Source organism: Schistocerca cancellata, unplaced genomic scaffold, assembly GCF_023864275.1.
Source record: "Schistocerca cancellata isolate TAMUIC-IGC-003103 unplaced genomic scaffold, iqSchCanc2.1 HiC_scaffold_137, whole genome shotgun sequence".
Taxonomy (NCBI): Eukaryota; Metazoa; Arthropoda; class Insecta; order Orthoptera; family Acrididae; genus Schistocerca; species Schistocerca cancellata.
Genome location: NW_026046183.1, coordinates 1 through 26,353, shown reverse-complemented (window position 1 = coordinate 26,353; position 26,353 = coordinate 1). Strand labels below are relative to the sequence as shown.

The following is a 26,353-nucleotide window of genomic DNA, read 5'->3' as shown; positions in this document are numbered from 1 at the left end:
TGATCCGGGTTCGATTCCCGGCCACCGCAGCAGGCTTTTAATTTCGCGTATGAGTACTTTTGCCGCGCGCTCTTAAATTATTGTTTTTTTCCCCCCTCTTACTCGCTGCATACCAGCCCTTAGTGTGTCTCGACTTGTCTCGACTTTGCTCAGCTGACGCGAGAGCTGACGCTCTCAAATCGGCCTATATCAAAACGACAAGCACGATAAACGACTGAGAGAGGGGAGGAGAGGCGAGGCGATGGACACACAGCACGCCCCTTCATTTCACGGTGGCGTCTCCCTCACCGAATCGGGCTGTAGCTCCGAAAAGAAAAATAGGAAGTAAAACTGCCAATAGTACAGTGTGTTCCCACGCGCTCACCCGCCCAAGTACTGACAAGGGCCAAAGTTGTTACGCATCGGCAATCAGACATTTTCTTTCATTTTCTCTTCATCGGTTGAGAACCAGTGTATTCAAAATATTATGCCCATTGCCGAGTGAATGCTGTAGCGCTTCCCGACAAGTCGGGTTCGGATCCTCTGTCAACTTCCACGCATGGTGATGATCTTTTGGTCATCACACTCGCCAGCTGAAATCGGCGCTGCCTTTTCGTAGTAGTAAAAGAGTAGTGGCCCGTGGGGGGATCGAACCCGCGACCTTCGCGTTATTAGCACGACGCTCTAACCAACTGAGCTAACGGGCCTCGGCAGATGCAGTTGCTCAGCCCTAAACTGGAAAGAGCTGGCATGAAGCCATACACCATTTCTATGGTCGTCGTGTGTCTGCTTCCCTAGTCTATATTCTGCTGACGGTCACGAAACAGTAGCTATATTGCGAGCAGGACGGGAAACGGCCGCTCGGACAGCTCAAACTTGTCACGATTCGTGTGGAAAAAAATTACGTTCCGGTACCGGGAATCGAACCCGGGCCTCCTGGGTGAAAGCCAGGTATCCTAGCCACTAGACCACACCGGATGTGGCCGTTCCATTGGACCGTTCGTACGGTCGCTTGTCGCATTTCGTGTCGAGTGCCACGTCGGCGCCCTTCTCTCTTTGCGAGCATCTTTGCACATACTGACTGGCAAGGCGCGCACCTCAAACGTCGCAGAGCAATGCTTTTGGCTTCATGCTGTGCTGGAAGAAGAGGAAAAGGGAAGCTGTAAGTAGCAATAAGCGGAAGTAAACATTTTCCCGCTGAAGCGTTGAAACGTTGTGGATAACAAACAAGAAATACGTTGGCGCCCAAGCAACAGCACCACCATCAGTCACAGAGAATTAGATGCCCCGGGTGAGGATCGAACTCACGACCTTAAGATTATGAGACTTACGCGCTGCCTACTGCGCTACCGAGGCACGGGTGAACCGTTTCTCCTGGAAACTGGGTAAGTTGCGTACCCAATATTAGACGTAGAAACACTGTACTTCCTGGATAACGTGTTCTGTTGCTACACGTTCATTGCCGGCCCAGTTGATTGCGGTGTTGCGGCAGCATTATCGCGGGAAAGCAAAATGATGCATCGGCCGGGAATCGAACCCGGGCCGCCCGCGTGGCAGGCGAGCATTCTACCACTGAACCACCGATGCTCTGGCCAGCGGTAACTTCGCGCTGCTTCCCGAGCAGATGTCTCAAGGGAAAGTGGGGCTGCCGTCAAGCGCCGTAGCATTCTGTGCAGAAGACGCTGCAGACGCTGAATCCTGCACTGCACTGCACTGCACTGCACGGCACTGCTTAAAAATGCCTCCAGAACGCGGTCCTCTGCGTACTGTTGCGTCGCCGGCGCCGACTCTTGCCAAAGGATGCGAAATGTGCGCGGATACGCTGTCCGAATGCGTCTGGATGTGCTCCCCTAGCCTACCTCGAAATGCGCCTGCCAGGTACGATCACCTTCGGCCGCTGCCGACAGGCGGGAAGCCGACACAGCGCGGAGGCGGGGCGCTCGCTTGTGCGGTGGTGGTGTAATGGTCAGCATAGTTGCCTTCCAAGCAGTTGATCCGGGTTCGATTCCCGGCCACCGCAGCAGGCTTTTAATTTCGCGTATGAGTACTTTTGCCGCGCGCTCTTAAATTATTGTTTTTTTCCCCCCTCTTACTCGCTGCATACCAGCCCTTAGTGTGTCTCGACTTGTCTCGACTTTGCTCAGCTGACGCGAGAGCTGACGCTCTCAAATCGGCCTATATCAAAACGACAAGCACGATAAACGACTGAGAGAGGGGAGGAGAGGCGAGGCGATGGACACACAGCACGCCCCTTCATTTCACGGTGGCGTCTCCCTCACCGAATCGGGCTGTAGCTCCGAAAAGAAAAATAGGAAGTAAAACTGCCAATAGTCACAGTGTGTTCCCACGCGCTCACCCGCCCAAGTACTGACAAGGGCCAAAGTTGTTACGCATCGGCAATCAGACATTTTCTTTCATTTTCTCTTCATCGGTTGAGAACCAGTGTATTCAAAATATTATGCCCATTGCCGAGTGAATGCTGTAGCGCTTCCCGACAAGTCGGGTTCGGATCCTCTGTCAACTTCCACGCATGGTGATGATCTTTTGGTCATCACACTCGCCAGCTGAAATCGGCGCTGCCTTTTCGTAGTAGTAAAAGAGTAGTGGCCCGTGGGGGGATCGAACCCGCGACCTTCGCGTTATTAGCACGACGCTCTAACCAACTGAGCTAACGGGCCTCGGCAGATGCAGTTGCTCAGCCCTAAACTGGAAACAGCTGGCATGAAGCCATACACCATTTCTATGGTCGTCGTGTGTCTGCTTCCCTAGTCTATATTCTGCTGACGGTCACGAAACAGTAGCTATATTGCGAGCAGGACGGGAAACGGCCGCTCGGACAGCTCAAACTTGTCACGATTCGTGTGGAAAAAAATTACGTTCCGGTACCGGAATCGAACCCGGGCCTCCTGGGTGAAAGCCAGGTATCCTAGCCACTAGACCACACCGGATGTGGCCGTTCCATTGGACCGTTCGTACGGTCGCTTGTCGCATTTCGTGTCGAGTGCCACGTCGGCGCCCTTCTCTCTTTGCGAGCATCTTTGCACATACTGACTGGCAAGGCGCGCACCTCAAACGTCGCAGAGCAATGCTTTTGGCTTCATGCTGTGCTGGAAGAAGAGGAAAAGGGAAGCTGTAAGTAGCAATAAGCGGAAGTAAACATTTTCCCGCTGAAGCGTTGAAACGTTGTGGATAACAAACAAGAAATACGTTGGCGCCCAAGCAACAGCACCACCATCAGTCACAGAGAATTAGATGCCCCGGGTGAGGATCGAACTCACGACCTTAAGATTATGAGACTTACGCGCTGCCTACTGCGCTACCGAGGCACGGGTGAACCGTTTCTCCTGGAAACTGGGTAAGTTGCGTACCCAATATTAGACGTAGAAACACTGTACTTCCTGGATAACGTGTTCTGTTGCTACACGTTCATTGCCGGCCCAGTTGATTGCGGTGTTGCGGCAGCATTATCGCGGGAAAGCAAAATGATGCATCGGCCGGGAATCGAACCCGGGCCGCCCGCGTGGCAGGCGAGCATTCTACCACTGAACCACCGATGCTCTGGCCAGCGGTAACTTCGCGCTGCTTCCCGAGCAGATGTCTCAAGGGAAAGTGGGGCTGCCGTCAAGCGCCGTAGCATTCTGTGCAGAAGACGCTGCAGACGCTGAATCCTGCACTGCACTGCACTGCACTGCACGGCACTGCTTAAAAATGCCTCCAGAACGCGGTCCTCTGCGTACTGTTGCGTCGCCGGCGCCGACTCTTGCCAAAGGATGCGAAATGTGCGCGGATACGCTGTCCGAATGCGTCTGGATGTGCTCCCCTAGCCTACCTCGAAATGCGCCTGCCAGGTACGATCACCTTCGGCCGCTGCCGACAGGCGGGAAGCCGACACAGCGCGGAGGCGGGGCGCTCGCTTGTGCGGTGGTGGTGTAATGGTCAGCATAGTTGCCTTCCAAGCAGTTGATCCGGGTTCGATTCCCGGCCACCGCAGCAGGCTTTTAATTTCGCGTATGAGTACTTTTGCCGCGCGCTCTTAAATTATTGTTTTTTTCCCCCCTCTTACTCGCTGCATACCAGCCCTTAGTGTGTCTCGACTTGTCTCGACTTTGCTCAGCTGACGCGAGAGCTGACGCTCTCAAATCGGCCTATATCAAAACGACAAGCACGATAAACGACTGAGAGAGGGGAGGAGAGGCGAGGCGATGGACACACAGCACGCCCCTTCATTTCACGGTGGCGTCTCCCTCACCGAATCGGGCTGTAGCTCCGAAAAGAAAAATAGGAAGTAAAACTGCCAATAGTACAGTGTGTTCCCACGCGCTCACCCGCCCAAGTACTGACAAGGGCCAAAGTTGTTACGCATCGGCAATCAGACATTTTCTTTCATTTTCTCTTCATCGGTTGAGAACCAGTGTATTCAAAATATTATGCCCATTGCCGAGTGAATGCTGTAGCGCTTCCCGACAAGTCGGGTTCGGATCCTCTGTCAACTTCCACGCATGGTGATGATCTTTTGGTCATCACACTCGCCAGCTGAAATCGGCGCTGCCTTTTCGTAGTAGTAAAAGAGTAGTGGCCCGTGGGGGGATCGAACCCGCGACCTTCGCGTTATTAGCACGACGCTCTAACCAACTGAGCTAACGGGCCTCGGCAGATGCAGTTGCTCAGCCCTAAACTGGAAAGAGCTGGCATGAAGCCATACACCATTTCTATGGTCGTCGTGTGTCTGCTTCCCTAGTCTATATTCTGCTGACGGTCACGAAACAGTAGCTATATTGCGAGCAGGACGGGAAACGGCCGCTCGGACAGCTCAAACTTGTCACGATTCGTGTGGAAAAAAATTACGTTCCGGTACCGGGAATCGAACCCGGGCCTCCTGGGTGAAAGCCAGGTATCCTAGCCACTAGACCACACCGGATGTGGCCGTTCCATTGGACCGTTCGTACGGTCGCTTGTCGCATTTCGTGTCGAGTGCCACGTCGGCGCCCTTCTCTCTTTGCGAGCATCTTTGCACATACTGACTGGCAAGGCGCGCACCTCAAACGTCGCAGAGCAATGCTTTTGGCTTCATGCTGTGCTGGAAGAAGAGGAAAAGGGAAGCTGTAAGTAGCAATAAGCGGAAGTAAACATTTTCCCGCTGAAGCGTTGAAACGTTGTGGATAACAAACAAGAAATACGTTGGCGCCCAAGCAACAGCACCACCATCAGTCACAGAGAATTAGATGCCCCGGGTGAGGATCGAACTCACGACCTTAAGATTATGAGACTTACGCGCTGCCTACTGCGCTACCGAGGCACGGGTGAACCGTTTCTCCTGGAAACTGGGTAAGTTGCGTACCCAATATTAGACGTAGAAACACTGTACTTCCTGGATAACGTGTTCTGTTGCTACACGTTCATTGCCGGCCCAGTTGATTGCGGTGTTGCGGCAGCATTATCGCGGGAAAGCAAAATGATGCATCGGCCGGGAATCGAACCCGGGCCGCCCGCGTGGCAGGCGAGCATTCTACCACTGAACCACCGATGCTCTGGCCAGCGGTAACTTCGCGCTGCTTCCCGAGCAGATGTCTCAAGGGAAAGTGGGGCTGCCGTCAAGCGCCGTAGCATTCTGTGCAGAAGACGCTGCAGACGCTGAATCCTGCACTGCACTGCACTGCACTGCACGGCACTGCTTAAAAATGCCTCCAGAACGCGGTCCTCTGCGTACTGTTGCGTCGCCGGCGCCGACTCTTGCCAAAGGATGCGAAATGTGCGCGGATACGCTGTCCGAATGCGTCTGGATGTGCTCCCCTAGCCTACCTCGAAATGCGCCTGCCAGGTACGATCACCTTCGGCCGCTGCCGACAGGCGGGAAGCCGACACAGCGCGGAGGCGGGGCGCTCGCTTGTGCGGTGGTGGTGTAATGGTCAGCATAGTTGCCTTCCAAGCAGTTGATCCGGGTTCGATTCCCGGCCACCGCAGCAGGCTTTTAATTTCGCGTATGAGTACTTTTGCCGCGCGCTCTTAAATTATTGTTTTTTTCCCCCCTCTTACTCGCTGCATACCAGCCCTTAGTGTGTCTCGACTTGTCTCGACTTTGCTCAGCTGACGCGAGAGCTGACGCTCTCAAATCGGCCTATATCAAAACGACAAGCACGATAAACGACTGAGAGAGGGGAGGAGAGGCGAGGCGATGGACACACAGCACGCCCCTTCATTTCACGGTGGCGTCTCCCTCACCGAATCGGGCTGTAGCTCCGAAAAGAAAAATAGGAAGTAAAACTGCCAATAGTACAGTGTGTTCCCACGCGCTCACCCGCCCAAGTACTGACAAGGGCCAAAGTTGTTACGCATCGGCAATCAGACATTTTCTTTCATTTTCTCTTCATCGGTTGAGAACCAGTGTATTCAAAATATTATGCCCATTGCCGAGTGAATGCTGTAGCGCTTCCCGACAAGTCGGGTTCGGATCCTCTGTCAACTTCCACGCATGGTGATGATCTTTTGGTCATCACACTCGCCAGCTGAAATCGGCGCTGCCTTTTCGTAGTAGTAAAAGAGTAGTGGCCCGTGGGGGGATCGAACCCGCGACCTTCGCGTTATTAGCACGACGCTCTAACCAACTGAGCTAACGGGCCTCGGCAGATGCAGTTGCTCAGCCCTAAACTGGAAAGAGCTGGCATGAAGCCATACACCATTTCTATGGTCGTCGTGTGTCTGCTTCCCTAGTCTATATTCTGCTGACGGTCACGAAACAGTAGCTATATTGCGAGCAGGACGGGAAACGGCCGCTCGGACAGCTCAAACTTGTCACGATTCGTGTGGAAAAAAATTACGTTCCGGTACCGGGAATCGAACCCGGGCCTCCTGGGTGAAAGCCAGGTATCCTAGCCACTAGACCACACCGGATGTGGCCGTTCCATTGGACCGTTCGTACGGTCGCTTGTCGCATTTCGTGTCGAGTGCCACGTCGGCGCCCTTCTCTCTTTGCGAGCATCTTTGCACATACTGACTGGCAAGGCGCGCACCTCAAACGTCGCAGAGCAATGCTTTTGGCTTCATGCTGTGCTGGAAGAAGAGGAAAAGGGAAGCTGTAAGTAGCAATAAGCGGAAGTAAACATTTTCCCGCTGAAGCGTTGAAACGTTGTGGATAACAAACAAGAAATACGTTGGCGCCCAAGCAACAGCACCACCATCAGTCACAGAGAATTAGATGCCCCGGGTGAGGATCGAACTCACGACCTTAAGATTATGAGACTTACGCGCTGCCTACTGCGCTACCGAGGCACGGGTGAACCGTTTCTCCTGGAAACTGGGTAAGTTGCGTACCCAATATTAGACGTAGAAACACTGTACTTCCTGGATAACGTGTTCTGTTGCTACACGTTCATTGCCGGCCCAGTTGATTGCGGTGTTGCGGCAGCATTATCGCGGGAAAGCAAAATGATGCATCGGCCGGGAATCGAACCCGGGCCGCCCGCGTGGCAGGCGAGCATTCTACCACTGAACCACCGATGCTCTGGCCAGCGGTAACTTCGCGCTGCTTCCCGAGCAGATGTCTCAAGGGAAAGTGGGGCTGCCGTCAAGCGCCGTAGCATTCTGTGCAGAAGACGCTGCAGACGCTGAATCCTGCACTGCACTGCACTGCACTGCACGGCACTGCTTAAAAATGCCTCCAGAACGCGGTCCTCTGCGTACTGTTGCGTCGCCGGCGCCGACTCTTGCCAAAGGATGCGAAATGTGCGCGGATACGCTGTCCGAATGCGTCTGGATGTGCTCCCCTAGCCTACCTCGAAATGCGCCTGCCAGGTACGATCACCTTCGGCCGCTGCCGACAGGCGGGAAGCCGACACAGCGCGGAGGCGGGGCGCTCGCTTGTGCGGTGGTGGTGTAATGGTCAGCATAGTTGCCTTCCAAGCAGTTGATCCGGGTTCGATTCCCGGCCACCGCAGCAGGCTTTTAATTTCGCGTATGAGTACTTTTGCCGCGCGCTCTTAAATTATTGTTTTTTTCCCCCCTCTTACTCGCTGCATACCAGCCCTTAGTGTGTCTCGACTTGTCTCGACTTTGCTCAGCTGACGCGAGAGCTGACGCTCTCAAATCGGCCTATATCAAAACGACAAGCACGATAAACGACTGAGAGAGGGGAGGAGAGGCGAGGCGATGGACACACAGCACGCCCCTTCATTTCACGGTGGCGTCTCCCTCACCGAATCGGGCTGTAGCTCCGAAAAGAAAAATAGGAAGTAAAACTGCCAATAGTACAGTGTGTTCCCACGCGCTCACCCGCCCAAGTACTGACAAGGGCCAAAGTTGTTACGCATCGGCAATCAGACATTTTCTTTCATTTTCTCTTCATCGGTTGAGAACCAGTGTATTCAAAATATTATGCCCATTGCCGAGTGAATGCTGTAGCGCTTCCCGACAAGTCGGGTTCGGATCCTCTGTCAACTTCCACGCATGGTGATGATCTTTTGGTCATCACACTCGCCAGCTGAAATCGGCGCTGCCTTTTCGTAGTAGTAAAAGAGTAGTGGCCCGTGGGGGGATCGAACCCGCGACCTTCGCGTTATTAGCACGACGCTCTAACCAACTGAGCTAACGGGCCTCGGCAGATGCAGTTGCTCAGCCCTAAACTGGAAAGAGCTGGCATGAAGCCATACACCATTTCTATGGTCGTCGTGTGTCTGCTTCCCTAGTCTATATTCTGCTGACGGTCACGAAACAGTAGCTATATTGCGAGCAGGACGGGAAACGGCCGCTCGGACAGCTCAAACTTGTCACGATTCGTGTGGAAAAAAATTACGTTCCGGTACCGGGAATCGAACCCGGGCCTCCTGGGTGAAAGCCAGGTATCCTAGCCACTAGACCACACCGGATGTGGCCGTTCCATTGGACCGTTCGTACGGTCGCTTGTCGCATTTCGTGTCGAGTGCCACGTCGGCGCCCTTCTCTCTTTGCGAGCATCTTTGCACATACTGACTGGCAAGGCGCGCACCTCAAACGTCGCAGAGCAATGCTTTTGGCTTCATGCTGTGCTGGAAGAAGAGGAAAAGGGAAGCTGTAAGTAGCAATAAGCGGAAGTAAACATTTTCCCGCTGAAGCGTTGAAACGTTGTGGATAACAAACAAGAAATACGTTGGCGCCCAAGCAACAGCACCACCATCAGTCACAGAGAATTAGATGCCCCGGGTGAGGATCGAACTCACGACCTTAAGATTATGAGACTTACGCGCTGCCTACTGCGCTACCGAGGCACGGGTGAACCGTTTCTCCTGGAAACTGGGTAAGTTGCGTACCCAATATTAGACGTAGAAACACTGTACTTCCTGGATAACGTGTTCTGTTGCTACACGTTCATTGCCGGCCCAGTTGATTGCGGTGTTGCGGCAGCATTATCGCGGGAAAGCAAAATGATGCATCGGCCGGGAATCGAACCCGGGCCGCCCGCGTGGCAGGCGAGCATTCTACCACTGAACCACCGATGCTCTGGCCAGCGGTAACTTCGCGCTGCTTCCCGAGCAGATGTCTCAAGGGAAAGTGGGGCTGCCGTCAAGCGCCGTAGCATTCTGTGCAGAAGACGCTGCAGACGCTGAATCCTGCACTGCACTGCACTGCACTGCACGGCACTGCTTAAAAATGCCTCCAGAACGCGGTCCTCTGCGTACTGTTGCGTCGCCGGCGCCGACTCTTGCCAAAGGATGCGAAATGTGCGCGGATACGCTGTCCGAATGCGTCTGGATGTGCTCCCCTAGCCTACCTCGAAATGCGCCTGCCAGGTACGATCACCTTCGGCCGCTGCCGACAGGCGGGAAGCCGACACAGCGCGGAGGCGGGGCGCTCGCTTGTGCGGTGGTGGTGTAATGGTCAGCATAGTTGCCTTCCAAGCAGTTGATCCGGGTTCGATTCCCGGCCACCGCAGCAGGCTTTTAATTTCGCGTATGAGTACTTTTGCCGCGCGCTCTTAAATTATTGTTTTTTTCCCCCCTCTTACTCGCTGCATACCAGCCCTTAGTGTGTCTCGACTTGTCTCGACTTTGCTCAGCTGACGCGAGAGCTGACGCTCTCAAATCGGCCTATATCAAAACGACAAGCACGATAAACGACTGAGAGAGGGGAGGAGAGGCGAGGCGATGGACACACAGCACGCCCCTTCATTTCACGGTGGCGTCTCCCTCACCGAATCGGGCTGTAGCTCCGAAAAGAAAAATAGGAAGTAAAACTGCCAATAGTACAGTGTGTTCCCACGCGCTCACCCGCCCAAGTACTGACAAGGGCCAAAGTTGTTACGCATCGGCAATCAGACATTTTCTTTCATTTTCTCTTCATCGGTTGAGAACCAGTGTATTCAAAATATTATGCCCATTGCCGAGTGAATGCTGTAGCGCTTCCCGACAAGTCGGGTTCGGATCCTCTGTCAACTTCCACGCATGGTGATGATCTTTTGGTCATCACACTCGCCAGCTGAAATCGGCGCTGCCTTTTCGTAGTAGTAAAAGAGTAGTGGCCCGTGGGGGGATCGAACCCGCGACCTTCGCGTTATTAGCACGACGCTCTAACCAACTGAGCTAACGGGCCTCGGCAGATGCAGTTGCTCAGCCCTAAACTGGAAAGAGCTGGCATGAAGCCATACACCATTTCTATGGTCGTCGTGTGTCTGCTTCCCTAGTCTATATTCTGCTGACGGTCACGAAACAGTAGCTATATTGCGAGCAGGACGGGAAACGGCCGCTCGGACAGCTCAAACTTGTCACGATTCGTGTGGAAAAAAATTACGTTCCGGTACCGGGAATCGAACCCGGGCCTCCTGGGTGAAAGCCAGGTATCCTAGCCACTAGACCACACCGGATGTGGCCGTTCCATTGGACCGTTCGTACGGTCGCTTGTCGCATTTCGTGTCGAGTGCCACGTCGGCGCCCTTCTCTCTTTGCGAGCATCTTTGCACATACTGACTGGCAAGGCGCGCACCTCAAACGTCGCAGAGCAATGCTTTTGGCTTCATGCTGTGCTGGAAGAAGAGGAAAAGGGAAGCTGTAAGTAGCAATAAGCGGAAGTAAACATTTTCCCGCTGAAGCGTTGAAACGTTGTGGATAACAAACAAGAAATACGTTGGCGCCCAAGCAACAGCACCACCATCAGTCACAGAGAATTAGATGCCCCGGGTGAGGATCGAACTCACGACCTTAAGATTATGAGACTTACGCGCTGCCTACTGCGCTACCGAGGCACGGGTGAACCGTTTCTCCTGGAAACTGGGTAAGTTGCGTACCCAATATTAGACGTAGAAACACTGTACTTCCTGGATAACGTGTTCTGTTGCTACACGTTCATTGCCGGCCCAGTTGATTGCGGTGTTGCGGCAGCATTATCGCGGGAAAGCAAAATGATGCATCGGCCGGGAATCGAACCCGGGCCGCCCGCGTGGCAGGCGAGCATTCTACCACTGAACCACCGATGCTCTGGCCAGCGGTAACTTCGCGCTGCTTCCCGAGCAGATGTCTCAAGGGAAAGTGGGGCTGCCGTCAAGCGCCGTAGCATTCTGTGCAGAAGACGCTGCAGACGCTGAATCCTGCACTGCACTGCACTGCACTGCACGGCACTGCTTAAAAATGCCTCCAGAACGCGGTCCTCTGCGTACTGTTGCGTCGCCGGCGCCGACTCTTGCCAAAGGATGCGAAATGTGCGCGGATACGCTGTCCGAATGCGTCTGGATGTGCTCCCCTAGCCTACCTCGAAATGCGCCTGCCAGGTACGATCACCTTCGGCCGCTGCCGACAGGCGGGAAGCCGACACAGCGCGGAGGCGGGGCGCTCGCTTGTGCGGTGGTGGTGTAATGGTCAGCATAGTTGCCTTCCAAGCAGTTGATCCGGGTTCGATTCCCGGCCACCGCAGCAGGCTTTTAATTTCGCGTATGAGTACTTTTGCCGCGCGCTCTTAAATTATTGTTTTTTTCCCCCCTCTTACTCGCTGCATACCAGCCCTTAGTGTGTCTCGACTTGTCTCGACTTTGCTCAGCTGACGCGAGAGCTGACGCTCTCAAATCGGCCTATATCAAAACGACAAGCACGATAAACGACTGAGAGAGGGGAGGAGAGGCGAGGCGATGGACACACAGCACGCCCCTTCATTTCACGGTGGCGTCTCCCTCACCGAATCGGGCTGTAGCTCCGAAAAGAAAAATAGGAAGTAAAACTGCCAATAGTACAGTGTGTTCCCACGCGCTCACCCGCCCAAGTACTGACAAGGGCCAAAGTTGTTACGCATCGGCAATCAGACATTTTCTTTCATTTTCTCTTCATCGGTTGAGAACCAGTGTATTCAAAATATTATGCCCATTGCCGAGTGAATGCTGTAGCGCTTCCCGACAAGTCGGGTTCGGATCCTCTGTCAACTTCCACGCATGGTGATGATCTTTTGGTCATCACACTCGCCAGCTGAAATCGGCGCTGCCTTTTCGTAGTAGTAAAAGAGTAGTGGCCCGTGGGGGGATCGAACCCGCGACCTTCGCGTTATTAGCACGACGCTCTAACCAACTGAGCTAACGGGCCTCGGCAGATGCAGTTGCTCAGCCCTAAACTGGAAACAGCTGGCATGAAGCCATACACCATTTCTATGGTCGTCGTGTGTCTGCTTCCCTAGTCTATATTCTGCTGACGGTCACGAAACAGTAGCTATATTGCGAGCAGGACGGGAAACGGCCGCTCGGACAGCTCAAACTTGTCACGATTCGTGTGGAAAAAAATTACGTTCCGGTACCGGGAATCGAACCCGGGCCTCCTGGGTGAAAGCCAGGTATCCTAGCCACTAGACCACACCGGATGTGGCCGTTCCATTGGACCGTTCGTACGGTCGCTTGTCGCATTTCGTGTCGAGTGCCACGTCGGCGCCCTTCTCTCTTTGCGAGCATCTTTGCACATACTGACTGGCAAGGCGCGCACCTCAAACGTCGCAGAGCAATGCTTTTGGCTTCATGCTGTGCTGGAAGAAGAGGAAAAGGGAAGCTGTAAGTAGCAATAAGCGGAAGTAAACATTTTCCCGCTGAAGCGTTGAAACGTTGTGGATAACAAACAAGAAATACGTTGGCGCCCTAGCAACAGCACCACCATCAGTCACAGAAAATTAAATGCCCCGGGTGAGGATCGAACTCACGACCTTAAGATTATGAGACTTACGCGCTGCCTACTGCGCTACCGAGGCACGGGTGAACCGTTTCTCCTGGAAACTGGGTAAGTTGCGTACCCAATATTAGACGTAGAAACACTGTACTTCCTGGATAACGTGTTCTGTTGCTACACGTTCATTGCCGGCCCAGTTGATTGCGGTGTTGCGGCAGCATTATCGCGGGAAAGCAAAATGATGCATCGGCCGGGAATCGAACCCGGGCCGCCCGCGTGGCAGGCGAGCATTCTACCACTGAACCACCGATGCTCTGGCCAGCGGTAACTTCGCGCTGCTTCCCGAGCAGATGTCTCAAGGGAAAGTGGGGCTGCCGTCAAGCGCCGTAGCATTCTGTGCAGAAGACGCTGCAGACGCTGAATCCTGCACTGCACTGCACTGCACTGCACGGCACTGCTTAAAAATGCCTCCAGAACGCGGTCCTCTGCGTACTGTTGCGTCGCCGGCGCCGACTCTTGCCAAAGGATGCGAAATGTGCGCGGATACGCTGTCCGAATGCGTCTGGATGTGCTCCCCTAGCCTACCTCGAAATGCGCCTGCCAGGTACGATCACCTTCGGCCGCTGCCGACAGGCGGGAAGCCGACACAGCGCGGAGGCGGGGCGCTCGCTTGTGCGGTGGTGGTGTAATGGTCAGCATAGTTGCCTTCCAAGCAGTTGATCCGGGTTCGATTCCCGGCCACCGCAGCAGGCTTTTAATTTCGCGTATGAGTACTTTTGCCGCGCGCTCTTAAATTATTGTTTTTTTCCCCCCTCTTACTCGCTGCATACCAGCCCTTAGTGTGTCTCGACTTGTCTCGACTTTGCTCAGCTGACGCGAGAGCTGACGCTCTCAAATCGGCCTATATCAAAACGACAAGCACGATAAACGACTGAGAGAGGGGAGGAGAGGCGAGGCGATGGACACACAGCACGCCCCTTCATTTCACGGTGGCGTCTCCCTCACCGAATCGGGCTGTAGCTCCGAAAAGAAAAATAGGAAGTAAAACTGCCAATAGTACAGTGTGTTCCCACGCGCTCACCCGCCCAAGTACTGACAAGGGCCAAAGTTGTTACGCATCGGCAATCAGACATTTTCTTTCATTTTCTCTTCATCGGTTGAGAACCAGTGTATTCAAAATATTATGCCCATTGCCGAGTGAATGCTGTAGCGCTTCCCGACAAGTCGGGTTCGGATCCTCTGTCAACTTCCACGCATGGTGATGATCTTTTGGTCATCACACTCGCCAGCTGAAATCGGCGCTGCCTTTTCGTAGTAGTAAAAGAGTAGTGGCCCGTGGGGGGATCGAACCCGCGACCTTCGCGTTATTAGCACGACGCTCTAACCAACTGAGCTAACGGGCCTCGGCAGATGCAGTTGCTCAGCCCTAAACTGGAAACAGCTGGCATGAAGCCATACACCATTTCTATGGTCGTCGTGTGTCTGCTTCCCTAGTCTATATTCTGCTGACGGTCACGAAACAGTAGCTATATTGCGAGCAGGACGGGAAACGGCCGCTCGGACAGCTCAAACTTGTCACGATTCGTGTGGAAAAAAATTACGTTCCGGTACCGGGAATCGAACCCGGGCCTCCTGGGTGAAAGCCAGGTATCCTAGCCACTAGACCACACCGGATGTGGCCGTTCCATTGGACCGTTCGTACGGTCGCTTGTCGCATTTCGTGTCGAGTGCCACGTCGGCGCCCTTCTCTCTTTGCGAGCATCTTTGCACATACTGACTGGCAAGGCGCGCACCTCAAACGTCGCAGAGCAATGCTTTTGGCTTCATGCTGTGCTGGAAGAAGAGGAAAAGGGAAGCTGTAAGTAGCAATAAGCGGAAGTAAACATTTTCCCGCTGAAGCGTTGAAACGTTGTGGATAACAAACAAGAAATACGTTGGCGCCCTAGCAACAGCACCACCATCAGTCACAGAAAATTAAATGCCCCGGGTGAGGATCGAACTCACGACCTTAAGATTATGAGACTTACGCGCTGCCTACTGCGCTACCGAGGCACGGGTGAACCGTTTCTCCTGGAAACTGGGTAAGTTGCGTACCCAATATTAGACGTAGAAACACTGTACTTCCTGGATAACGTGTTCTGTTGCTACACGTTCATTGCCGGCCCAGTTGATTGCGGTGTTGCGGCAGCATTATCGCGGGAAAGCAAAATGATGCATCGGCCGGGAATCGAACCCGGGCCGCCCGCGTGGCAGGCGAGCATTCTACCACTGAACCACCGATGCTCTGGCCAGCGGTAACTTCGCGCTGCTTCCCGAGCAGATGTCTCAAGGGAAAGTGGGGCTGCCGTCAAGCGCCGTAGCATTCTGTGCAGAAGACGCTGCAGACGCTGAATCCTGCACTGCACTGCACTGCACTGCACGACACTGCTTAAAAATGCCTCCAGAACGCGGTCCTCTGCGTACTGTTGCGTCGCCGGCGCCGACTCTTGCCAAAGGATGCGAAATGTGCGCGGATACGCTGTCCGAATGCGTCTGGATGTGCTCCCCTAGCCTACCTCGAAATGCGCCTGCCAGGTACGATCACCTTCGGCCGCTGCCGACAGGCGGGAAGCCGACACAGCGCGGAGGCGGGGCGCTCGCTTGTGCGGTGGTGGTGTAATGGTCAGCATAGTTGCCTTCCAAGCAGTTGATCCGGGTTCGATTCCCGGCCACCGCAGCAGGCTTTTAATTTCGCGTATGAGTACTTTTGCCGCGCGCTCTTAAATTATTGTTTTTTTCCCCCCTCTTACTCGCTGCATACCAGCCCTTAGTGTGTCTCGACTTGTCTCGACTTTGCTCAGCTGACGCGAGAGCTGACGCTCTCAAATCGGCCTATATCAAAACGACAAGCACGATAAACGACTGAGAGAGGGGAGGAGAGGCGAGGCGATGGACACACAGCACGCCCCTTCATTTCACGGTGGCGTCTCCCTCACCGAATCGGGCTGTAGCTCCGAAAAGAAAAATAGGAAGTAAAACTGCCAATAGTACAGTGTGTTCCCACGCGCTCACCCGCCCAAGTACTGACAAGGGCCAAAGTTGTTACGCATCGGCAATCAGACATTTTCTTTCATTTTCTCTTCATCGGTTGAGAACCAGTGTATTCAAAATATTATGCCCATTGCCGAGTGAATGCTGTAGCGCTTCCCGACAAGTCGGGTTCGGATCCTCTGTCAACTTCCACGCATGGTGATGATCTTTTGGTCATCACACTCGCCAGCTGAAATCGGCGCTGCCTTTTCGTAGTAGTAAAAGAGTAGTGGCCCGTGGGGGGATCGAACCCGCGACCTTCGCGTTATTAGCACGACGCTCTAACCAACTGAGCTAACGGGCCTCGGCAGATGCAGTTGCTCAGCCCTAAACTGGAAACAGCTGGCATGAAGCCATACACCATTTCTATGGTCGTCGTGTGTCTGCTTCCCTAGTCTATATTCTGCTGACGGTCACGAAACAGTAGCTATATTGCGAGCAGGACGGGAAACGGCCGCTCGGACAGCTCAAACTTGTCACGATTCGTGTGGAAAAAAATTACGTTCCGGTACCGGGAATCGAACCCGGGCCTCCTGGGTGAAAGCCAGGTATCCTAGCCACTAGACCACACCGGATGTGGCCGTTCCATTGGACCGTTCGTACGGTCGCTTGTCGCATTTCGTGTCGAGTGCCACGTCGGCGCCCTTCTCTCTTTGCGAGCATCTTTGCACATACTGACTGGCAAGGCGCGCACCTCAAACGTCGCAGAGCAATGCTTTTGGCTTCATGCTGTGCTGGAAGAAGAGGAAAAGGGAAGCTGTAAGTAGCAATAAGCGGAAGTAAACATTTTCCCGCTGAAGCGTTGAAACGTTGTGGATAACAAACAAGAAATACGTTGGCGCCCTAGCAACAGCACCACCATCAGTCACAGAAAATTAAATGCCCCGGGTGAGGATCGAACTCACGACCTTAAGATTATGAGACTTACGCGCTGCCTACTGCGCTACCGAGGCACGGGTGAACCGTTTCTCCTGGAAACTGGGTAAGTTGCGTACCCAATATTAGACGTAGAAACACTGTACTTCCTGGATAACGTGTTCTGTTGCTACACGTTCATTGCCGGCCCAGTTGATTGCGGTGTTGCGGCAGCATTATCGCGGGAAAGCAAAATGATGCATCGGCCGGGAATCGAACCCGGGCCGCCCGCGTGGCAGGCGAGCATTCTACCACTGAACCACCGATGCTCTGGCCAGCGGTAACTTCGCGCTGCTTCCCGAGCAGATGTCTCAAGGGAAAGTGGGGCTGCCGTCAAGCGCCGTAGCATTCTGTGCAGAAGACGCTGCAGACGCTGAATCCTGCACTGCACTGCACTGCACTGCACGGCACTGCTTAAAAATGCCTCCAGAACGCGGTCCTCTGCGTACTGTTGCGTCGCCGGCGCCGACTCTTGCCAAAGGATGCGAAATGTGCGCGGATACGCTGTCCGAATGCGTCTGGATGTGCTCCCCTAGCCTACCTCGAAATGCGCCTGCCAGGTACGATCACCTTCGGCCGCTGCCGACAGGCGGGAAGCCGACACAGCGCGGAGGCGGGGCGCTCGCTTGTGCGGTGGTGGTGTAATGGTCAGCATAGTTGCCTTCCAAGCAGTTGATCCGGGTTCGATTCCCGGCCACCGCAGCAGGCTTTTAATTTCGCGTATGAGTACTTTTGCCGCGCGCTCTTAAATTATTGTTTTTTTCCCCCCTCTTACTCGCTGCATACCAGCCCTTAGTGTGTCTCGACTTGTCTCGACTTTGCTCAGCTGACGCGAGAGCTGACGCTCTCAAATCGGCCTATATCAAAACGACAAGCACGATAAACGACTGAGAGAGGGGAGGAGAGGCGAGGCGATGGACACACAGCACGCCCCTTCATTTCACGGTGGCGTCTCCCTCACCGAATCGGGCTGTAGCTCCGAAAAGAAAAATAGGAAGTAAAACTGCCAATAGTACAGTGTGTTCCCACGCGCTCACCCGCCCAAGTACTGACAAGGGCCAAAGTTGTTACGCATCGGCAATCAGACATTTTCTTTCATTTTCTCTTCATCGGTTGAGAACCAGTGTATTCAAAATATTATGCCCATTGCCGAGTGAATGCTGTAGCGCTTCCCGACAAGTCGGGTTCGGATCCTCTGTCAACTTCCACGCATGGTGATGATCTTTTGGTCATCACACTCGCCAGCTGAAATCGGCGCTGCCTTTTCGTAGTAGTAAAAGAGTAGTGGCCCGTGGGGGGATCGAACCCGCGACCTTCGCGTTATTAGCACGACGCTCTAACCAACTGAGCTAACGGGCCTCGGCAGATGCAGTTGCTCAGCCCTAAACTGGAAACAGCTGGCATGAAGCCATACACCATTTCTATGGTCGTCGTGTGTCTGCTTCCCTAGTCTATATTCTGCTGACGGTCACGAAACAGTAGCTATATTGCGAGCAGGACGGGAAACGGCCGCTCGGACAGCTCAAACTTGTCACGATTCGTGTGGAAAAAAATTACGTTCCGGTACCGGGAATCGAACCCGGGCCTCCTGGGTGAAAGCCAGGTATCCTAGCCACTAGACCACACCGGATGTGGCCGTTCCATTGGACCGTTCGTACGGTCGCTTGTCGCATTTCGTGTCGAGTGCCACGTCGGCGCCCTTCTCTCTTTGCGAGCATCTTTGCACATACTGACTGGCAAGGCGCGCACCTCAAACGTCGCAGAGCAATGCTTTTGGCTTCATGCTGTGCTGGAAGAAGAGGAAAAGGGAAGCTGTAAGTAGCAATAAGCGGAAGTAAACATTTTCCCGCTGAAGCGTTGAAACGTTGTGGATAACAAACAAGAAATACGTTGGCGCCCTAGCAACAGCACCACCATCAGTCACAGAAAATTAAATGCCCCGGGTGAGGATCGAACTCACGACCTTAAGATTATGAGACTTACGCGCTGCCTACTGCGCTACCGAGGCACGGGTGAACCGTTTCTCCTGGAAACTGGGTAAGTTGCGTACCCAATATTAGACGTAGAAACACTGTACTTCCTGGATAACGTGTTCTGTTGCTACACGTTCATTGCCGGCCCAGTTGATTGCGGTGTTGCGGCAGCATTATCGCGGGAAAGCAAAATGATGCATCGGCCGGGAATCGAACCCGGGCCGCCCGCGTGGCAGGCGAGCATTCTACCACTGAACCACCGATGCTCTGGCCAGCGGTAACTTCGCGCTGCTTCCCGAGCAGATGTCTCAAGGGAAAGTGGGGCTGCCGTCAAGCGCCGTAGCATTCTGTGCAGAAGACGCTGCAGACGCTGAATCCTGCACTGCACTGCACTGCACTGCACGACACTGCTTAAAAATGCCTCCAGAACGCGGTCCTCTGCGTACTGTTGCGTCGCCGGCGCCGACTCTTGCCAAAGGATGCGAAATGTGCGCGGATACGCTGTCCGAATGCGTCTGGATGTGCTCCCCTAGCCTACCTCGAAATGCGCCTGCCAGGTACGATCACCTTCGGCCGCTGCCGACAGGCGGGAAGCCGACACAGCGCGGAGGCGGGGCGCTCGCTTGTGCGGTGGTGGTGTAATGGTCAGCATAGTTGCCTTCCAAGCAGTTGATCCGGGTTCGATTCCCGGCCACCGCAGCAGGCTTTTAATTTCGCGTATGAGTACTTTTGCCGCGCGCTCTTAAATTATTGTTTTTTTCCCCCCTCTTACTCGCTGCATACCAGCCCTTAGTGTGTCTCGACTTGTCTCGACTTTGCTCAGCTGACGCGAGAGCTGACGCTCTCAAATCGGCCTATATCAAAACGACAAGCACGATAAACGACTGAGAGAGGGGAGGAGAGGCGAGGCGATGGACACACAGCACGCCCCTTCATTTCACGGTGGCGTCTCCCTCACCGAATCGGGCTGTAGCTCCGAAAAGAAAAATAGGAAGTAAAACTGCCAATAGTACAGTGTGTTCCCACGCGCTCACCCGCCCAAGTACTGACAAGGGCCAAAGTTGTTACGCATCGGCAATCAGACATTTTCTTTCATTTTCTCTTCATCGGTTGAGAACCAGTGTATTCAAAATATTATGCCCATTGCCGAGTGAATGCTGTAGCGCTTCCCGACAAGTCGGGTTCGGATCCTCTGTCAACTTCCACGCATGGTGATGATCTTTTGGTCATCACACTCGCCAGCTGAAATCGGCGCTGCCTTTTCGTAGTAGTAAAAGAGTAGTGGCCCGTGGGGGGATCGAACCCGCGACCTTCGCGTTATTAGCACGACGCTCTAACCAACTGAGCTAACGGGCCTCGGCAGATGCAGTTGCTCAGCCCTAAACTGGAAACAGCTGGCATGAAGCCATACACCATTTCTATGGTCGTCGTGTGTCTGCTTCCCTAGTCTATATTCTGCTGACGGTCACGAAACAGTAGCTATATTGCGAGCAGGACGGGAAACGGCCGCTCGGACAGCTCAAACTTGTCACGATTCGTGTGGAAAAAAATTACGTTCCGGTACCGGGAATCGAACCCGGGCCTCCTGGGTGAAAGCCAGGTATCCTAGCCACTAGACCACACCGGATGTGGCCGTTCCATTGGACCGTTCGTACGGTCGCTTGTCGCATTTCGTGTCGAGTGCCACGTCGGCGCCCTTCTCTCTTTGCGAGCATCTTTGCACATACTGACTGGCAAGGCGCGCACCTCAAACGTCGCAGAGCAATGCTTTTGGCTTCATGCTGTGCTGGAAGAAGAGGAAAAGGGAAGCTGTAAGTAGCAATAAGCGGAAGTAAACATTTTCCCGCTGAAGCGTTGAAACGTTGTGGATAACAAACAAGAAATACGTTGGCGCCCTAGCAACAGCACCACCATCAGTCACAGAAAATTAAATGCCCCGGGTGAGGATCGAACTCACGACCTTAAGATTATGAGACTTACGCGCTGCCTACTGCGCTACCGAGGCACGGGTGAACCGTTTCTCCTGGAAACTGGGTAAGTTGCGTACCCAATATTAGACGTAGAAACACTGTACTTCCTGGATAACGTGTTCTGTTGCTACACGTTCATTGCCGGCCCAGTTGATTGCGGTGTTGCGGCAGCATTATCGCGGGAAAGCAAAATGATGCATCGGCCGGGAATCGAACCCGGGCCGCCCGCGTGGCAGGCGAGCATTCTACCACTGAACCACCGATGCTCTGGCCAGCGGTAACTTCGCGCTGCTTCCCGAGCAGATGTCTCAAGGGAAAGTGGGGCTGCCGTCAAGCGCCGTAGCATTCTGTGCAGAAGACGCTGCAGACGCTGAATCCTGCACTGCACTGCACTGCACTGCACGGCACTGCTTAAAAATGCCTCCAGAACGCGGTCCTCTGCGTACTGTTGCGTCGCCGGCGCCGACTCTTGCCAAAGGATGCGAAATGTGCGCGGATACGCTGTCCGAATGCGTCTGGATGTGCTCCCCTAGCCTACCTCGAAATGCGCCTGCCAGGTACGATCACCTTCGGCCGCTGCCGACAGGCGGGAAGCCGACACAGCGCGGAGGCGGGGCGCTCGCTTGTGCGGTGGTGGTGTAATGGTCAGCATAGTTGCCTTCCAAGCAGTTGATCCGGGTTCGATTCCCGGCCACCGCAGCAGGCTTTTAATTTCGCGTATGAGTACTTTTGCCGCGCGCTCTTAAATTATTGTTTTTTTCCCCCCTCTTACTCGCTGCATACCAGCCCTTAGTGTGTCTCGACTTGTCTCGACTTTGCTCAGCTGACGCGAGAGCTGACGCTCTCAAATCGGCCTATATCAAAACGACAAGCACGATAAACGACTGAGAGAGGGGAGGAGAGGCGAGGCGATGGACACACAGCACGCCCCTTCATTTCACGGTGGCGTCTCCCTCACCGAATCGGGCTGTAGCTCCGAAAAGAAAAATAGGAAGTAAAACTGCCAATAGTACAGTGTGTTCCCACGCGCTCACCCGCCCAAGTACTGACAAGGGCCAAAGTTGTTACGCATCGGCAATCAGACATTTTCTTTCATTTTCTCTTCATCGGTTGAGAACCAGTGTATTCAAAATATTATGCCCATTGCCGAGTGAATGCTGTAGCGCTTCCCGACAAGTCGGGTTCGGATCCTCTGTCAACTTCCACGCATGGTGATGATCTTTTGGTCATCACACTCGCCAGCTGAAATCGGCGCTGCCTTTTCGTAGTAGTAAAAGAGTAGTGGCCCGTGGGGGGATCGAACCCGCGACCTTCGCGTTATTAGCACGACGCTCTAACCAACTGAGCTAACGGGCCTCGGCAGATGCAGTTGCTCAGCCCTAAACTGGAAACAGCTGGCATGAAGCCATACACCATTTCTATGGTCGTCGTGTGTCTGCTTCCCTAGTCTATATTCTGCTGACGGTCACGAAACAGTAGCTATATTGCGAGCAGGACGGGAAACGGCCGCTCGGACAGCTCAAACTTGTCACGATTCGTGTGGAAAAAAATTACGTTCCGGTACCGGGAATCGAACCCGGGCCTCCTGGGTGAAAGCCAGGTATCCTAGCCACTAGACCACACCGGATGTGGCCGTTCCATTGGACCGTTCGTACGGTCGCTTGTCGCATTTCGTGTCGAGTGCCACGTCGGCGCCCTTCTCTCTTTGCGAGCATCTTTGCACATACTGACTGGCAAGGCGCGCACCTCAAACGTCGCAGAGCAATGCTTTTGGCTTCATGCTGTGCTGGAAGAAGAGGAAAAGGGAAGCTGTAAGTAGCAATAAGCGGAAGTAAACATTTTCCCGCTGAAGCGTTGAAACGTTGTGGATAACAAACAAGAAATACGTTGGCGCCCTAGCAACAGCACCACCATCAGTCACAGAAAATTAAATGCCCCGGGTGAGGATCGAACTCACGACCTTAAGATTATGAGACTTACGCGCTGCCTACTGCGCTACCGAGGCACGGGTGAACCGTTTCTCCTGGAAACTGGGTAAGTTGCGTACCCAATATTAGACGTAGAAACACTGTACTTCCTGGATAACGTGTTCTGTTGCTACACGTTCATTGCCGGCCCAGTTGATTGCGGTGTTGCGGCAGCATTATCGCGGGAAAGCAAAATGATGCATCGGCCGGGAATCGAACCCGGGCCGCCCGCGTGGCAGGCGAGCATTCTACCACTGAACCACCGATGCTCTGGCCAGCGGTAACTTCGCGCTGCTTCCCGAGCAGATGTCTCAAGGGAAAGTGGGGCTGCCGTCAAGCGCCGTAGCATTCTGTGCAGAAGACGCTGCAGACGCTGAATCCTGCACTGCACTGCACTGCACTGCACGGCACTGCTTAAAAATGCCTCCAGAACGCGGTCCTCTGCGTACTGTTGCGTCGCCGGCGCCGACTCTTGCCAAAGGATGCGAAATGTGCGCGGATACGCTGTCCGAATGCGTCTGGATGTGCTCCCCTAGCCTACCTCGAAATGCGCCTGCCAGGTACGATCACCTTCGGCCGCTGCCGACAGGCGGGAAGCCGACACAGCGCGGAGGCGGGGCGCTCGCTTGTGCGGTGGTGGTGTAATGGTCAGCATAGTTGCCTTCCAAGCAGTTGATCCGGGTTCGATTCCCGGCCACCGCAGCAGGCTTTTAATTTCGCGTATGAGTACTTTTGCCGCGCGCTCTTAAATTATTGTTTTTTTCCCCCCTCTTACTCGCTGCATACCAGCCCTTAGTGTGTCTCGACTTGTCTCGACTTTGCTCAGCTGACGCGAGAGCTGACGCTCTCAAATCGGCCTATATCAAAACGACAAGCACGATAAACGACTGAGAGAGGGGAGGAGAGGCGAGGCGATGGACACACAGCACGCCCCTTCATTTCACGGTGGCGTCTCCCTCACCGAATCGGGCTGTAGCTCCGAAAAGAAAAATAGGAAGTAAAACTGCCAATAGTACAGTGTGTTCCCACGCGCTCACCCGCCCAAGTACTGACAAGGGCCAAAGTTGTTACGCATCGGCAATCAGACATTTTCTTTCATTTTCTCTTCATCGGTTGAGAACCAGTGTATTCAAAATATTATGCCCATTGCCGAGTGAATGCTGTAGCGCTTCCCGACAAGTCGGGTTCGGATCCTCTGTCAACTTCCACGCATGGTGATGATCTTTTGGTCATCACACTCGCCAGCTGAAATCGGCGCTGCCTTTTCGTAGTAGTAAAAGAGTAGTGGCCCGTGGGGGGATCGAACCCGCGACCTTCGCGTTATTAGCACGACGCTCTAACCAACTGAGCTAACGGGCCTCGGCAGATGCAGTTGCTCAGCCCTAAACTGGAAACAGCTGGCATGAAGCCATACACCATTTCTATGGTCGTCGTGTGTCTGCTTCCCTAGTCTATATTCTGCTGACGGTCACGAAACAGTAGCTATATTGCGAGCAGGACGGGAAACGGCCGCTCGGACAGCTCAAACTTGTCACGATTCGTGTGGAAAAAAATTACGTTCCGGTACCGGGAATCGAACCCGGGCCTCCTGGGTGAAAGCCAGGTATCCTAGCCACTAGACCACACCGGATGTGGCCGTTCCATTGGACCGTTCGTACGGTCGCTTGTCGCATTTCGTGTCGAGTGCCACGTCGGCGCCCTTCTCTCTTTGCGAGCATCTTTGCACATACTGACTGGCAAGGCGCGCACCTCAAACGTCGCAGAGCAATGCTTTTGGCTTCATGCTGTGCTGGAAGAAGAGGAAAAGGGAAGCTGTAAGTAGCAATAAGCGGAAGTAAACATTTTCCCGCTGAAGCGTTGAAACGTTGTGGATAACAAACAAGAAATACGTTGGCGCCCTAGCAACAGCACCACCATCAGTCACAGAAAATTAAATGCCCCGGGTGAGGATCGAACTCACGACCTTAAGATTATGAGACTTACGCGCTGCCTACTGCGCTACCGAGGCACGGGTGAACCGTTTCTCCTGGAAACTGGGTAAGTTGCGTACCCAATATTAGACGTAGAAACACTGTACTTCCTGGATAACGTGTTCTGTTGCTACACGTTCATTGCCGGCCCAGTTGATTGCGGTGTTGCGGCAGCATTATCGCGGGAAAGCAAAATGATGCATCGGCCGGGAATCGAACCCGGGCCGCCCGCGTGGCAGGCGAGCATTCTACCACTGAACCACCGATGCTCTGGCCAGCGGTAACTTCGCGCTGCTTCCCGAGCAGATGTCTCAAGGGAAAGTGGGGCTGCCGTCAAGCGCCGTAGCATTCTGTGCAGAAGACGCTGCAGACGCTGAATCCTGCACTGCACTGCACTGCACTGCACGGCACTGCTTAAAAATGCCTCCAGAACGCGGTCCTCTGCGTACTGTTGCGTCGCCGGCGCCGACTCTTGCCAAAGGATGCGAAATGTGCGCGGATACGCTGTCCGAATGCGTCTGGATGTGCTCCCCTAGCCTACCTCGAAATGCGCCTGCCAGGTACGATCACCTTCGGCCGCTGCCGACAGGCGGGAAGCCGACACAGCGCGGAGGCGGGGCGCTCGCTTGTGCGGTGGTGGTGTAATGGTCAGCATAGTTGCCTTCCAAGCAGTTGATCCGGGTTCGATTCCCGGCCACCGCAGCAGGCTTTTAATTTCGCGTATGAGTACTTTTGCCGCGCGCTCTTAAATTATTGTTTTTTTCCCCCCTCTTACTCGCTGCATACCAGCCCTTAGTGTGTCTCGACTTGTCTCGACTTTGCTCAGCTGACGCGAGAGCTGACGCTCTCAAATCGGCCTATATCAAAACGACAAGCACGATAAACGACTGAGAGAGGGGAGGAGAGGCGAGGCGATGGACACACAGCACGCCCCTTCATTTCACGGTGGCGTCTCCCTCACCGAATCGGGCTGTAGCTCCGAAAAGAAAAATAGGAAGTAAAACTGCCAATAGTACAGTGTGTTCCCACGCGCTCACCCGCCCAAGTACTGACAAGGGCCAAAGTTGTTACGCATCGGCAATCAGACATTTTCTTTCATTTTCTCTTCATCGGTTGAGAACCAGTGTATTCAAAATATTATGCCCATTGCCGAGTGAATGCTGTAGCGCTTCCCGACAAGTCGGGTTCGGATCCTCTGTCAACTTCCACGCATGGTGATGATCTTTTGGTCATCACACTCGCCAGCTGAAATCGGCGCTGCCTTTTCGTAGTAGTAAAAGAGTAGTGGCCCGTGGGGGGATCGAACCCGCGACCTTCGCGTTATTAGCACGACGCTCTAACCAACTGAGCTAACGGGCCTCGGCAGATGCAGTTGCTCAGCCCTAAACTGGAAACAGCTGGCATGAAGCCATACAC

General features: G+C 54.0%; 66 non-coding genes across 66 annotated transcripts; 13 read left to right on the top strand and 53 right to left on the bottom strand.

Moving 5' to 3' along the window:
* Positions 1-612: 612 nt before the first annotated feature.
* Positions 613-686, bottom strand: Trnai-aau (transfer RNA isoleucine (anticodon AAU)). The gene has a single exon. It is a non-coding gene; the product is annotated as a tRNA-Ile (tRNA).
* A 199-nt stretch (positions 687-885) lies between these two features.
* Trnae-uuc (transfer RNA glutamic acid (anticodon UUC)) lies at positions 886-957 on the bottom strand. Its single transcript has one exon. It is a non-coding gene; the product is annotated as a tRNA-Glu (tRNA).
* Positions 958-1,262: 305 nt separating this feature from the next.
* Trnam-cau (transfer RNA methionine (anticodon CAU)) lies at positions 1,263-1,335 on the bottom strand. Its single transcript has one exon. It is a non-coding gene; the product is annotated as a tRNA-Met (tRNA).
* A 160-nt stretch (positions 1,336-1,495) lies between these two features.
* Positions 1,496-1,566, bottom strand: Trnag-gcc (transfer RNA glycine (anticodon GCC)). Its single transcript has one exon. It is a non-coding gene; the product is annotated as a tRNA-Gly (tRNA).
* A 361-nt stretch (positions 1,567-1,927) lies between these two features.
* Positions 1,928-1,999, top strand: Trnag-ucc (transfer RNA glycine (anticodon UCC)). Its single transcript has one exon. It is a non-coding gene; the product is annotated as a tRNA-Gly (tRNA).
* A 584-nt stretch (positions 2,000-2,583) lies between these two features.
* Trnai-aau (transfer RNA isoleucine (anticodon AAU)) lies at positions 2,584-2,657 on the bottom strand. The gene has a single exon. It is a non-coding gene; the product is annotated as a tRNA-Ile (tRNA).
* A 199-nt stretch (positions 2,658-2,856) lies between these two features.
* On the bottom strand, positions 2,857-2,927 carry Trnae-uuc (transfer RNA glutamic acid (anticodon UUC)). The gene has a single exon. It is a non-coding gene; the product is annotated as a tRNA-Glu (tRNA).
* Positions 2,928-3,232: 305 nt separating this feature from the next.
* Trnam-cau (transfer RNA methionine (anticodon CAU)) lies at positions 3,233-3,305 on the bottom strand. The gene has a single exon. It is a non-coding gene; the product is annotated as a tRNA-Met (tRNA).
* Positions 3,306-3,465: 160 nt separating this feature from the next.
* Trnag-gcc (transfer RNA glycine (anticodon GCC)) lies at positions 3,466-3,536 on the bottom strand. The gene has a single exon. It is a non-coding gene; the product is annotated as a tRNA-Gly (tRNA).
* A 361-nt stretch (positions 3,537-3,897) lies between these two features.
* On the top strand, positions 3,898-3,969 carry Trnag-ucc (transfer RNA glycine (anticodon UCC)). The gene has a single exon. It is a non-coding gene; the product is annotated as a tRNA-Gly (tRNA).
* Positions 3,970-4,552: 583 nt separating this feature from the next.
* On the bottom strand, positions 4,553-4,626 carry Trnai-aau (transfer RNA isoleucine (anticodon AAU)). Its single transcript has one exon. It is a non-coding gene; the product is annotated as a tRNA-Ile (tRNA).
* A 199-nt stretch (positions 4,627-4,825) lies between these two features.
* Positions 4,826-4,897, bottom strand: Trnae-uuc (transfer RNA glutamic acid (anticodon UUC)). The gene has a single exon. It is a non-coding gene; the product is annotated as a tRNA-Glu (tRNA).
* A 305-nt stretch (positions 4,898-5,202) lies between these two features.
* Trnam-cau (transfer RNA methionine (anticodon CAU)) lies at positions 5,203-5,275 on the bottom strand. The gene has a single exon. It is a non-coding gene; the product is annotated as a tRNA-Met (tRNA).
* A 160-nt stretch (positions 5,276-5,435) lies between these two features.
* Positions 5,436-5,506, bottom strand: Trnag-gcc (transfer RNA glycine (anticodon GCC)). The gene has a single exon. It is a non-coding gene; the product is annotated as a tRNA-Gly (tRNA).
* A 361-nt stretch (positions 5,507-5,867) lies between these two features.
* Positions 5,868-5,939, top strand: Trnag-ucc (transfer RNA glycine (anticodon UCC)). The gene has a single exon. It is a non-coding gene; the product is annotated as a tRNA-Gly (tRNA).
* A 583-nt stretch (positions 5,940-6,522) lies between these two features.
* Trnai-aau (transfer RNA isoleucine (anticodon AAU)) lies at positions 6,523-6,596 on the bottom strand. The gene has a single exon. It is a non-coding gene; the product is annotated as a tRNA-Ile (tRNA).
* Positions 6,597-6,795: 199 nt separating this feature from the next.
* Trnae-uuc (transfer RNA glutamic acid (anticodon UUC)) lies at positions 6,796-6,867 on the bottom strand. The gene has a single exon. It is a non-coding gene; the product is annotated as a tRNA-Glu (tRNA).
* Positions 6,868-7,172: 305 nt separating this feature from the next.
* Trnam-cau (transfer RNA methionine (anticodon CAU)) lies at positions 7,173-7,245 on the bottom strand. Its single transcript has one exon. It is a non-coding gene; the product is annotated as a tRNA-Met (tRNA).
* A 160-nt stretch (positions 7,246-7,405) lies between these two features.
* On the bottom strand, positions 7,406-7,476 carry Trnag-gcc (transfer RNA glycine (anticodon GCC)). Its single transcript has one exon. It is a non-coding gene; the product is annotated as a tRNA-Gly (tRNA).
* A 361-nt stretch (positions 7,477-7,837) lies between these two features.
* On the top strand, positions 7,838-7,909 carry Trnag-ucc (transfer RNA glycine (anticodon UCC)). The gene has a single exon. It is a non-coding gene; the product is annotated as a tRNA-Gly (tRNA).
* A 583-nt stretch (positions 7,910-8,492) lies between these two features.
* On the bottom strand, positions 8,493-8,566 carry Trnai-aau (transfer RNA isoleucine (anticodon AAU)). Its single transcript has one exon. It is a non-coding gene; the product is annotated as a tRNA-Ile (tRNA).
* Positions 8,567-8,765: 199 nt separating this feature from the next.
* Trnae-uuc (transfer RNA glutamic acid (anticodon UUC)) lies at positions 8,766-8,837 on the bottom strand. The gene has a single exon. It is a non-coding gene; the product is annotated as a tRNA-Glu (tRNA).
* A 305-nt stretch (positions 8,838-9,142) lies between these two features.
* Positions 9,143-9,215, bottom strand: Trnam-cau (transfer RNA methionine (anticodon CAU)). The gene has a single exon. It is a non-coding gene; the product is annotated as a tRNA-Met (tRNA).
* A 160-nt stretch (positions 9,216-9,375) lies between these two features.
* Positions 9,376-9,446, bottom strand: Trnag-gcc (transfer RNA glycine (anticodon GCC)). Its single transcript has one exon. It is a non-coding gene; the product is annotated as a tRNA-Gly (tRNA).
* Positions 9,447-9,807: 361 nt separating this feature from the next.
* Positions 9,808-9,879, top strand: Trnag-ucc (transfer RNA glycine (anticodon UCC)). The gene has a single exon. It is a non-coding gene; the product is annotated as a tRNA-Gly (tRNA).
* A 583-nt stretch (positions 9,880-10,462) lies between these two features.
* On the bottom strand, positions 10,463-10,536 carry Trnai-aau (transfer RNA isoleucine (anticodon AAU)). Its single transcript has one exon. It is a non-coding gene; the product is annotated as a tRNA-Ile (tRNA).
* A 199-nt stretch (positions 10,537-10,735) lies between these two features.
* Positions 10,736-10,807, bottom strand: Trnae-uuc (transfer RNA glutamic acid (anticodon UUC)). The gene has a single exon. It is a non-coding gene; the product is annotated as a tRNA-Glu (tRNA).
* Positions 10,808-11,112: 305 nt separating this feature from the next.
* On the bottom strand, positions 11,113-11,185 carry Trnam-cau (transfer RNA methionine (anticodon CAU)). Its single transcript has one exon. It is a non-coding gene; the product is annotated as a tRNA-Met (tRNA).
* Positions 11,186-11,345: 160 nt separating this feature from the next.
* On the bottom strand, positions 11,346-11,416 carry Trnag-gcc (transfer RNA glycine (anticodon GCC)). The gene has a single exon. It is a non-coding gene; the product is annotated as a tRNA-Gly (tRNA).
* A 361-nt stretch (positions 11,417-11,777) lies between these two features.
* On the top strand, positions 11,778-11,849 carry Trnag-ucc (transfer RNA glycine (anticodon UCC)). The gene has a single exon. It is a non-coding gene; the product is annotated as a tRNA-Gly (tRNA).
* Positions 11,850-12,432: 583 nt separating this feature from the next.
* Positions 12,433-12,506, bottom strand: Trnai-aau (transfer RNA isoleucine (anticodon AAU)). The gene has a single exon. It is a non-coding gene; the product is annotated as a tRNA-Ile (tRNA).
* A 199-nt stretch (positions 12,507-12,705) lies between these two features.
* On the bottom strand, positions 12,706-12,777 carry Trnae-uuc (transfer RNA glutamic acid (anticodon UUC)). Its single transcript has one exon. It is a non-coding gene; the product is annotated as a tRNA-Glu (tRNA).
* A 305-nt stretch (positions 12,778-13,082) lies between these two features.
* On the bottom strand, positions 13,083-13,155 carry Trnam-cau (transfer RNA methionine (anticodon CAU)). Its single transcript has one exon. It is a non-coding gene; the product is annotated as a tRNA-Met (tRNA).
* Positions 13,156-13,315: 160 nt separating this feature from the next.
* Positions 13,316-13,386, bottom strand: Trnag-gcc (transfer RNA glycine (anticodon GCC)). The gene has a single exon. It is a non-coding gene; the product is annotated as a tRNA-Gly (tRNA).
* Positions 13,387-13,747: 361 nt separating this feature from the next.
* Trnag-ucc (transfer RNA glycine (anticodon UCC)) lies at positions 13,748-13,819 on the top strand. The gene has a single exon. It is a non-coding gene; the product is annotated as a tRNA-Gly (tRNA).
* A 583-nt stretch (positions 13,820-14,402) lies between these two features.
* Positions 14,403-14,476, bottom strand: Trnai-aau (transfer RNA isoleucine (anticodon AAU)). Its single transcript has one exon. It is a non-coding gene; the product is annotated as a tRNA-Ile (tRNA).
* Positions 14,477-14,675: 199 nt separating this feature from the next.
* Positions 14,676-14,747, bottom strand: Trnae-uuc (transfer RNA glutamic acid (anticodon UUC)). The gene has a single exon. It is a non-coding gene; the product is annotated as a tRNA-Glu (tRNA).
* Positions 14,748-15,052: 305 nt separating this feature from the next.
* On the bottom strand, positions 15,053-15,125 carry Trnam-cau (transfer RNA methionine (anticodon CAU)). Its single transcript has one exon. It is a non-coding gene; the product is annotated as a tRNA-Met (tRNA).
* Positions 15,126-15,285: 160 nt separating this feature from the next.
* On the bottom strand, positions 15,286-15,356 carry Trnag-gcc (transfer RNA glycine (anticodon GCC)). The gene has a single exon. It is a non-coding gene; the product is annotated as a tRNA-Gly (tRNA).
* Positions 15,357-15,717: 361 nt separating this feature from the next.
* Trnag-ucc (transfer RNA glycine (anticodon UCC)) lies at positions 15,718-15,789 on the top strand. The gene has a single exon. It is a non-coding gene; the product is annotated as a tRNA-Gly (tRNA).
* A 583-nt stretch (positions 15,790-16,372) lies between these two features.
* Trnai-aau (transfer RNA isoleucine (anticodon AAU)) lies at positions 16,373-16,446 on the bottom strand. Its single transcript has one exon. It is a non-coding gene; the product is annotated as a tRNA-Ile (tRNA).
* Positions 16,447-16,645: 199 nt separating this feature from the next.
* Trnae-uuc (transfer RNA glutamic acid (anticodon UUC)) lies at positions 16,646-16,717 on the bottom strand. The gene has a single exon. It is a non-coding gene; the product is annotated as a tRNA-Glu (tRNA).
* Positions 16,718-17,022: 305 nt separating this feature from the next.
* Trnam-cau (transfer RNA methionine (anticodon CAU)) lies at positions 17,023-17,095 on the bottom strand. The gene has a single exon. It is a non-coding gene; the product is annotated as a tRNA-Met (tRNA).
* Positions 17,096-17,255: 160 nt separating this feature from the next.
* Trnag-gcc (transfer RNA glycine (anticodon GCC)) lies at positions 17,256-17,326 on the bottom strand. Its single transcript has one exon. It is a non-coding gene; the product is annotated as a tRNA-Gly (tRNA).
* Positions 17,327-17,687: 361 nt separating this feature from the next.
* Positions 17,688-17,759, top strand: Trnag-ucc (transfer RNA glycine (anticodon UCC)). The gene has a single exon. It is a non-coding gene; the product is annotated as a tRNA-Gly (tRNA).
* Positions 17,760-18,342: 583 nt separating this feature from the next.
* On the bottom strand, positions 18,343-18,416 carry Trnai-aau (transfer RNA isoleucine (anticodon AAU)). Its single transcript has one exon. It is a non-coding gene; the product is annotated as a tRNA-Ile (tRNA).
* A 199-nt stretch (positions 18,417-18,615) lies between these two features.
* On the bottom strand, positions 18,616-18,687 carry Trnae-uuc (transfer RNA glutamic acid (anticodon UUC)). Its single transcript has one exon. It is a non-coding gene; the product is annotated as a tRNA-Glu (tRNA).
* Positions 18,688-18,992: 305 nt separating this feature from the next.
* On the bottom strand, positions 18,993-19,065 carry Trnam-cau (transfer RNA methionine (anticodon CAU)). The gene has a single exon. It is a non-coding gene; the product is annotated as a tRNA-Met (tRNA).
* A 160-nt stretch (positions 19,066-19,225) lies between these two features.
* On the bottom strand, positions 19,226-19,296 carry Trnag-gcc (transfer RNA glycine (anticodon GCC)). The gene has a single exon. It is a non-coding gene; the product is annotated as a tRNA-Gly (tRNA).
* A 361-nt stretch (positions 19,297-19,657) lies between these two features.
* Positions 19,658-19,729, top strand: Trnag-ucc (transfer RNA glycine (anticodon UCC)). Its single transcript has one exon. It is a non-coding gene; the product is annotated as a tRNA-Gly (tRNA).
* A 583-nt stretch (positions 19,730-20,312) lies between these two features.
* On the bottom strand, positions 20,313-20,386 carry Trnai-aau (transfer RNA isoleucine (anticodon AAU)). Its single transcript has one exon. It is a non-coding gene; the product is annotated as a tRNA-Ile (tRNA).
* A 199-nt stretch (positions 20,387-20,585) lies between these two features.
* On the bottom strand, positions 20,586-20,657 carry Trnae-uuc (transfer RNA glutamic acid (anticodon UUC)). Its single transcript has one exon. It is a non-coding gene; the product is annotated as a tRNA-Glu (tRNA).
* Positions 20,658-20,962: 305 nt separating this feature from the next.
* On the bottom strand, positions 20,963-21,035 carry Trnam-cau (transfer RNA methionine (anticodon CAU)). Its single transcript has one exon. It is a non-coding gene; the product is annotated as a tRNA-Met (tRNA).
* A 160-nt stretch (positions 21,036-21,195) lies between these two features.
* Trnag-gcc (transfer RNA glycine (anticodon GCC)) lies at positions 21,196-21,266 on the bottom strand. Its single transcript has one exon. It is a non-coding gene; the product is annotated as a tRNA-Gly (tRNA).
* A 361-nt stretch (positions 21,267-21,627) lies between these two features.
* On the top strand, positions 21,628-21,699 carry Trnag-ucc (transfer RNA glycine (anticodon UCC)). Its single transcript has one exon. It is a non-coding gene; the product is annotated as a tRNA-Gly (tRNA).
* A 583-nt stretch (positions 21,700-22,282) lies between these two features.
* Positions 22,283-22,356, bottom strand: Trnai-aau (transfer RNA isoleucine (anticodon AAU)). Its single transcript has one exon. It is a non-coding gene; the product is annotated as a tRNA-Ile (tRNA).
* Positions 22,357-22,555: 199 nt separating this feature from the next.
* Trnae-uuc (transfer RNA glutamic acid (anticodon UUC)) lies at positions 22,556-22,627 on the bottom strand. The gene has a single exon. It is a non-coding gene; the product is annotated as a tRNA-Glu (tRNA).
* A 305-nt stretch (positions 22,628-22,932) lies between these two features.
* Positions 22,933-23,005, bottom strand: Trnam-cau (transfer RNA methionine (anticodon CAU)). Its single transcript has one exon. It is a non-coding gene; the product is annotated as a tRNA-Met (tRNA).
* A 160-nt stretch (positions 23,006-23,165) lies between these two features.
* Positions 23,166-23,236, bottom strand: Trnag-gcc (transfer RNA glycine (anticodon GCC)). The gene has a single exon. It is a non-coding gene; the product is annotated as a tRNA-Gly (tRNA).
* A 361-nt stretch (positions 23,237-23,597) lies between these two features.
* Trnag-ucc (transfer RNA glycine (anticodon UCC)) lies at positions 23,598-23,669 on the top strand. Its single transcript has one exon. It is a non-coding gene; the product is annotated as a tRNA-Gly (tRNA).
* Positions 23,670-24,252: 583 nt separating this feature from the next.
* Positions 24,253-24,326, bottom strand: Trnai-aau (transfer RNA isoleucine (anticodon AAU)). Its single transcript has one exon. It is a non-coding gene; the product is annotated as a tRNA-Ile (tRNA).
* Positions 24,327-24,525: 199 nt separating this feature from the next.
* Positions 24,526-24,597, bottom strand: Trnae-uuc (transfer RNA glutamic acid (anticodon UUC)). The gene has a single exon. It is a non-coding gene; the product is annotated as a tRNA-Glu (tRNA).
* A 305-nt stretch (positions 24,598-24,902) lies between these two features.
* On the bottom strand, positions 24,903-24,975 carry Trnam-cau (transfer RNA methionine (anticodon CAU)). The gene has a single exon. It is a non-coding gene; the product is annotated as a tRNA-Met (tRNA).
* Positions 24,976-25,135: 160 nt separating this feature from the next.
* Trnag-gcc (transfer RNA glycine (anticodon GCC)) lies at positions 25,136-25,206 on the bottom strand. Its single transcript has one exon. It is a non-coding gene; the product is annotated as a tRNA-Gly (tRNA).
* A 361-nt stretch (positions 25,207-25,567) lies between these two features.
* On the top strand, positions 25,568-25,639 carry Trnag-ucc (transfer RNA glycine (anticodon UCC)). The gene has a single exon. It is a non-coding gene; the product is annotated as a tRNA-Gly (tRNA).
* A 583-nt stretch (positions 25,640-26,222) lies between these two features.
* Positions 26,223-26,296, bottom strand: Trnai-aau (transfer RNA isoleucine (anticodon AAU)). Its single transcript has one exon. It is a non-coding gene; the product is annotated as a tRNA-Ile (tRNA).
* Between the last annotated feature and the right edge of the window lie 57 nt (positions 26,297-26,353).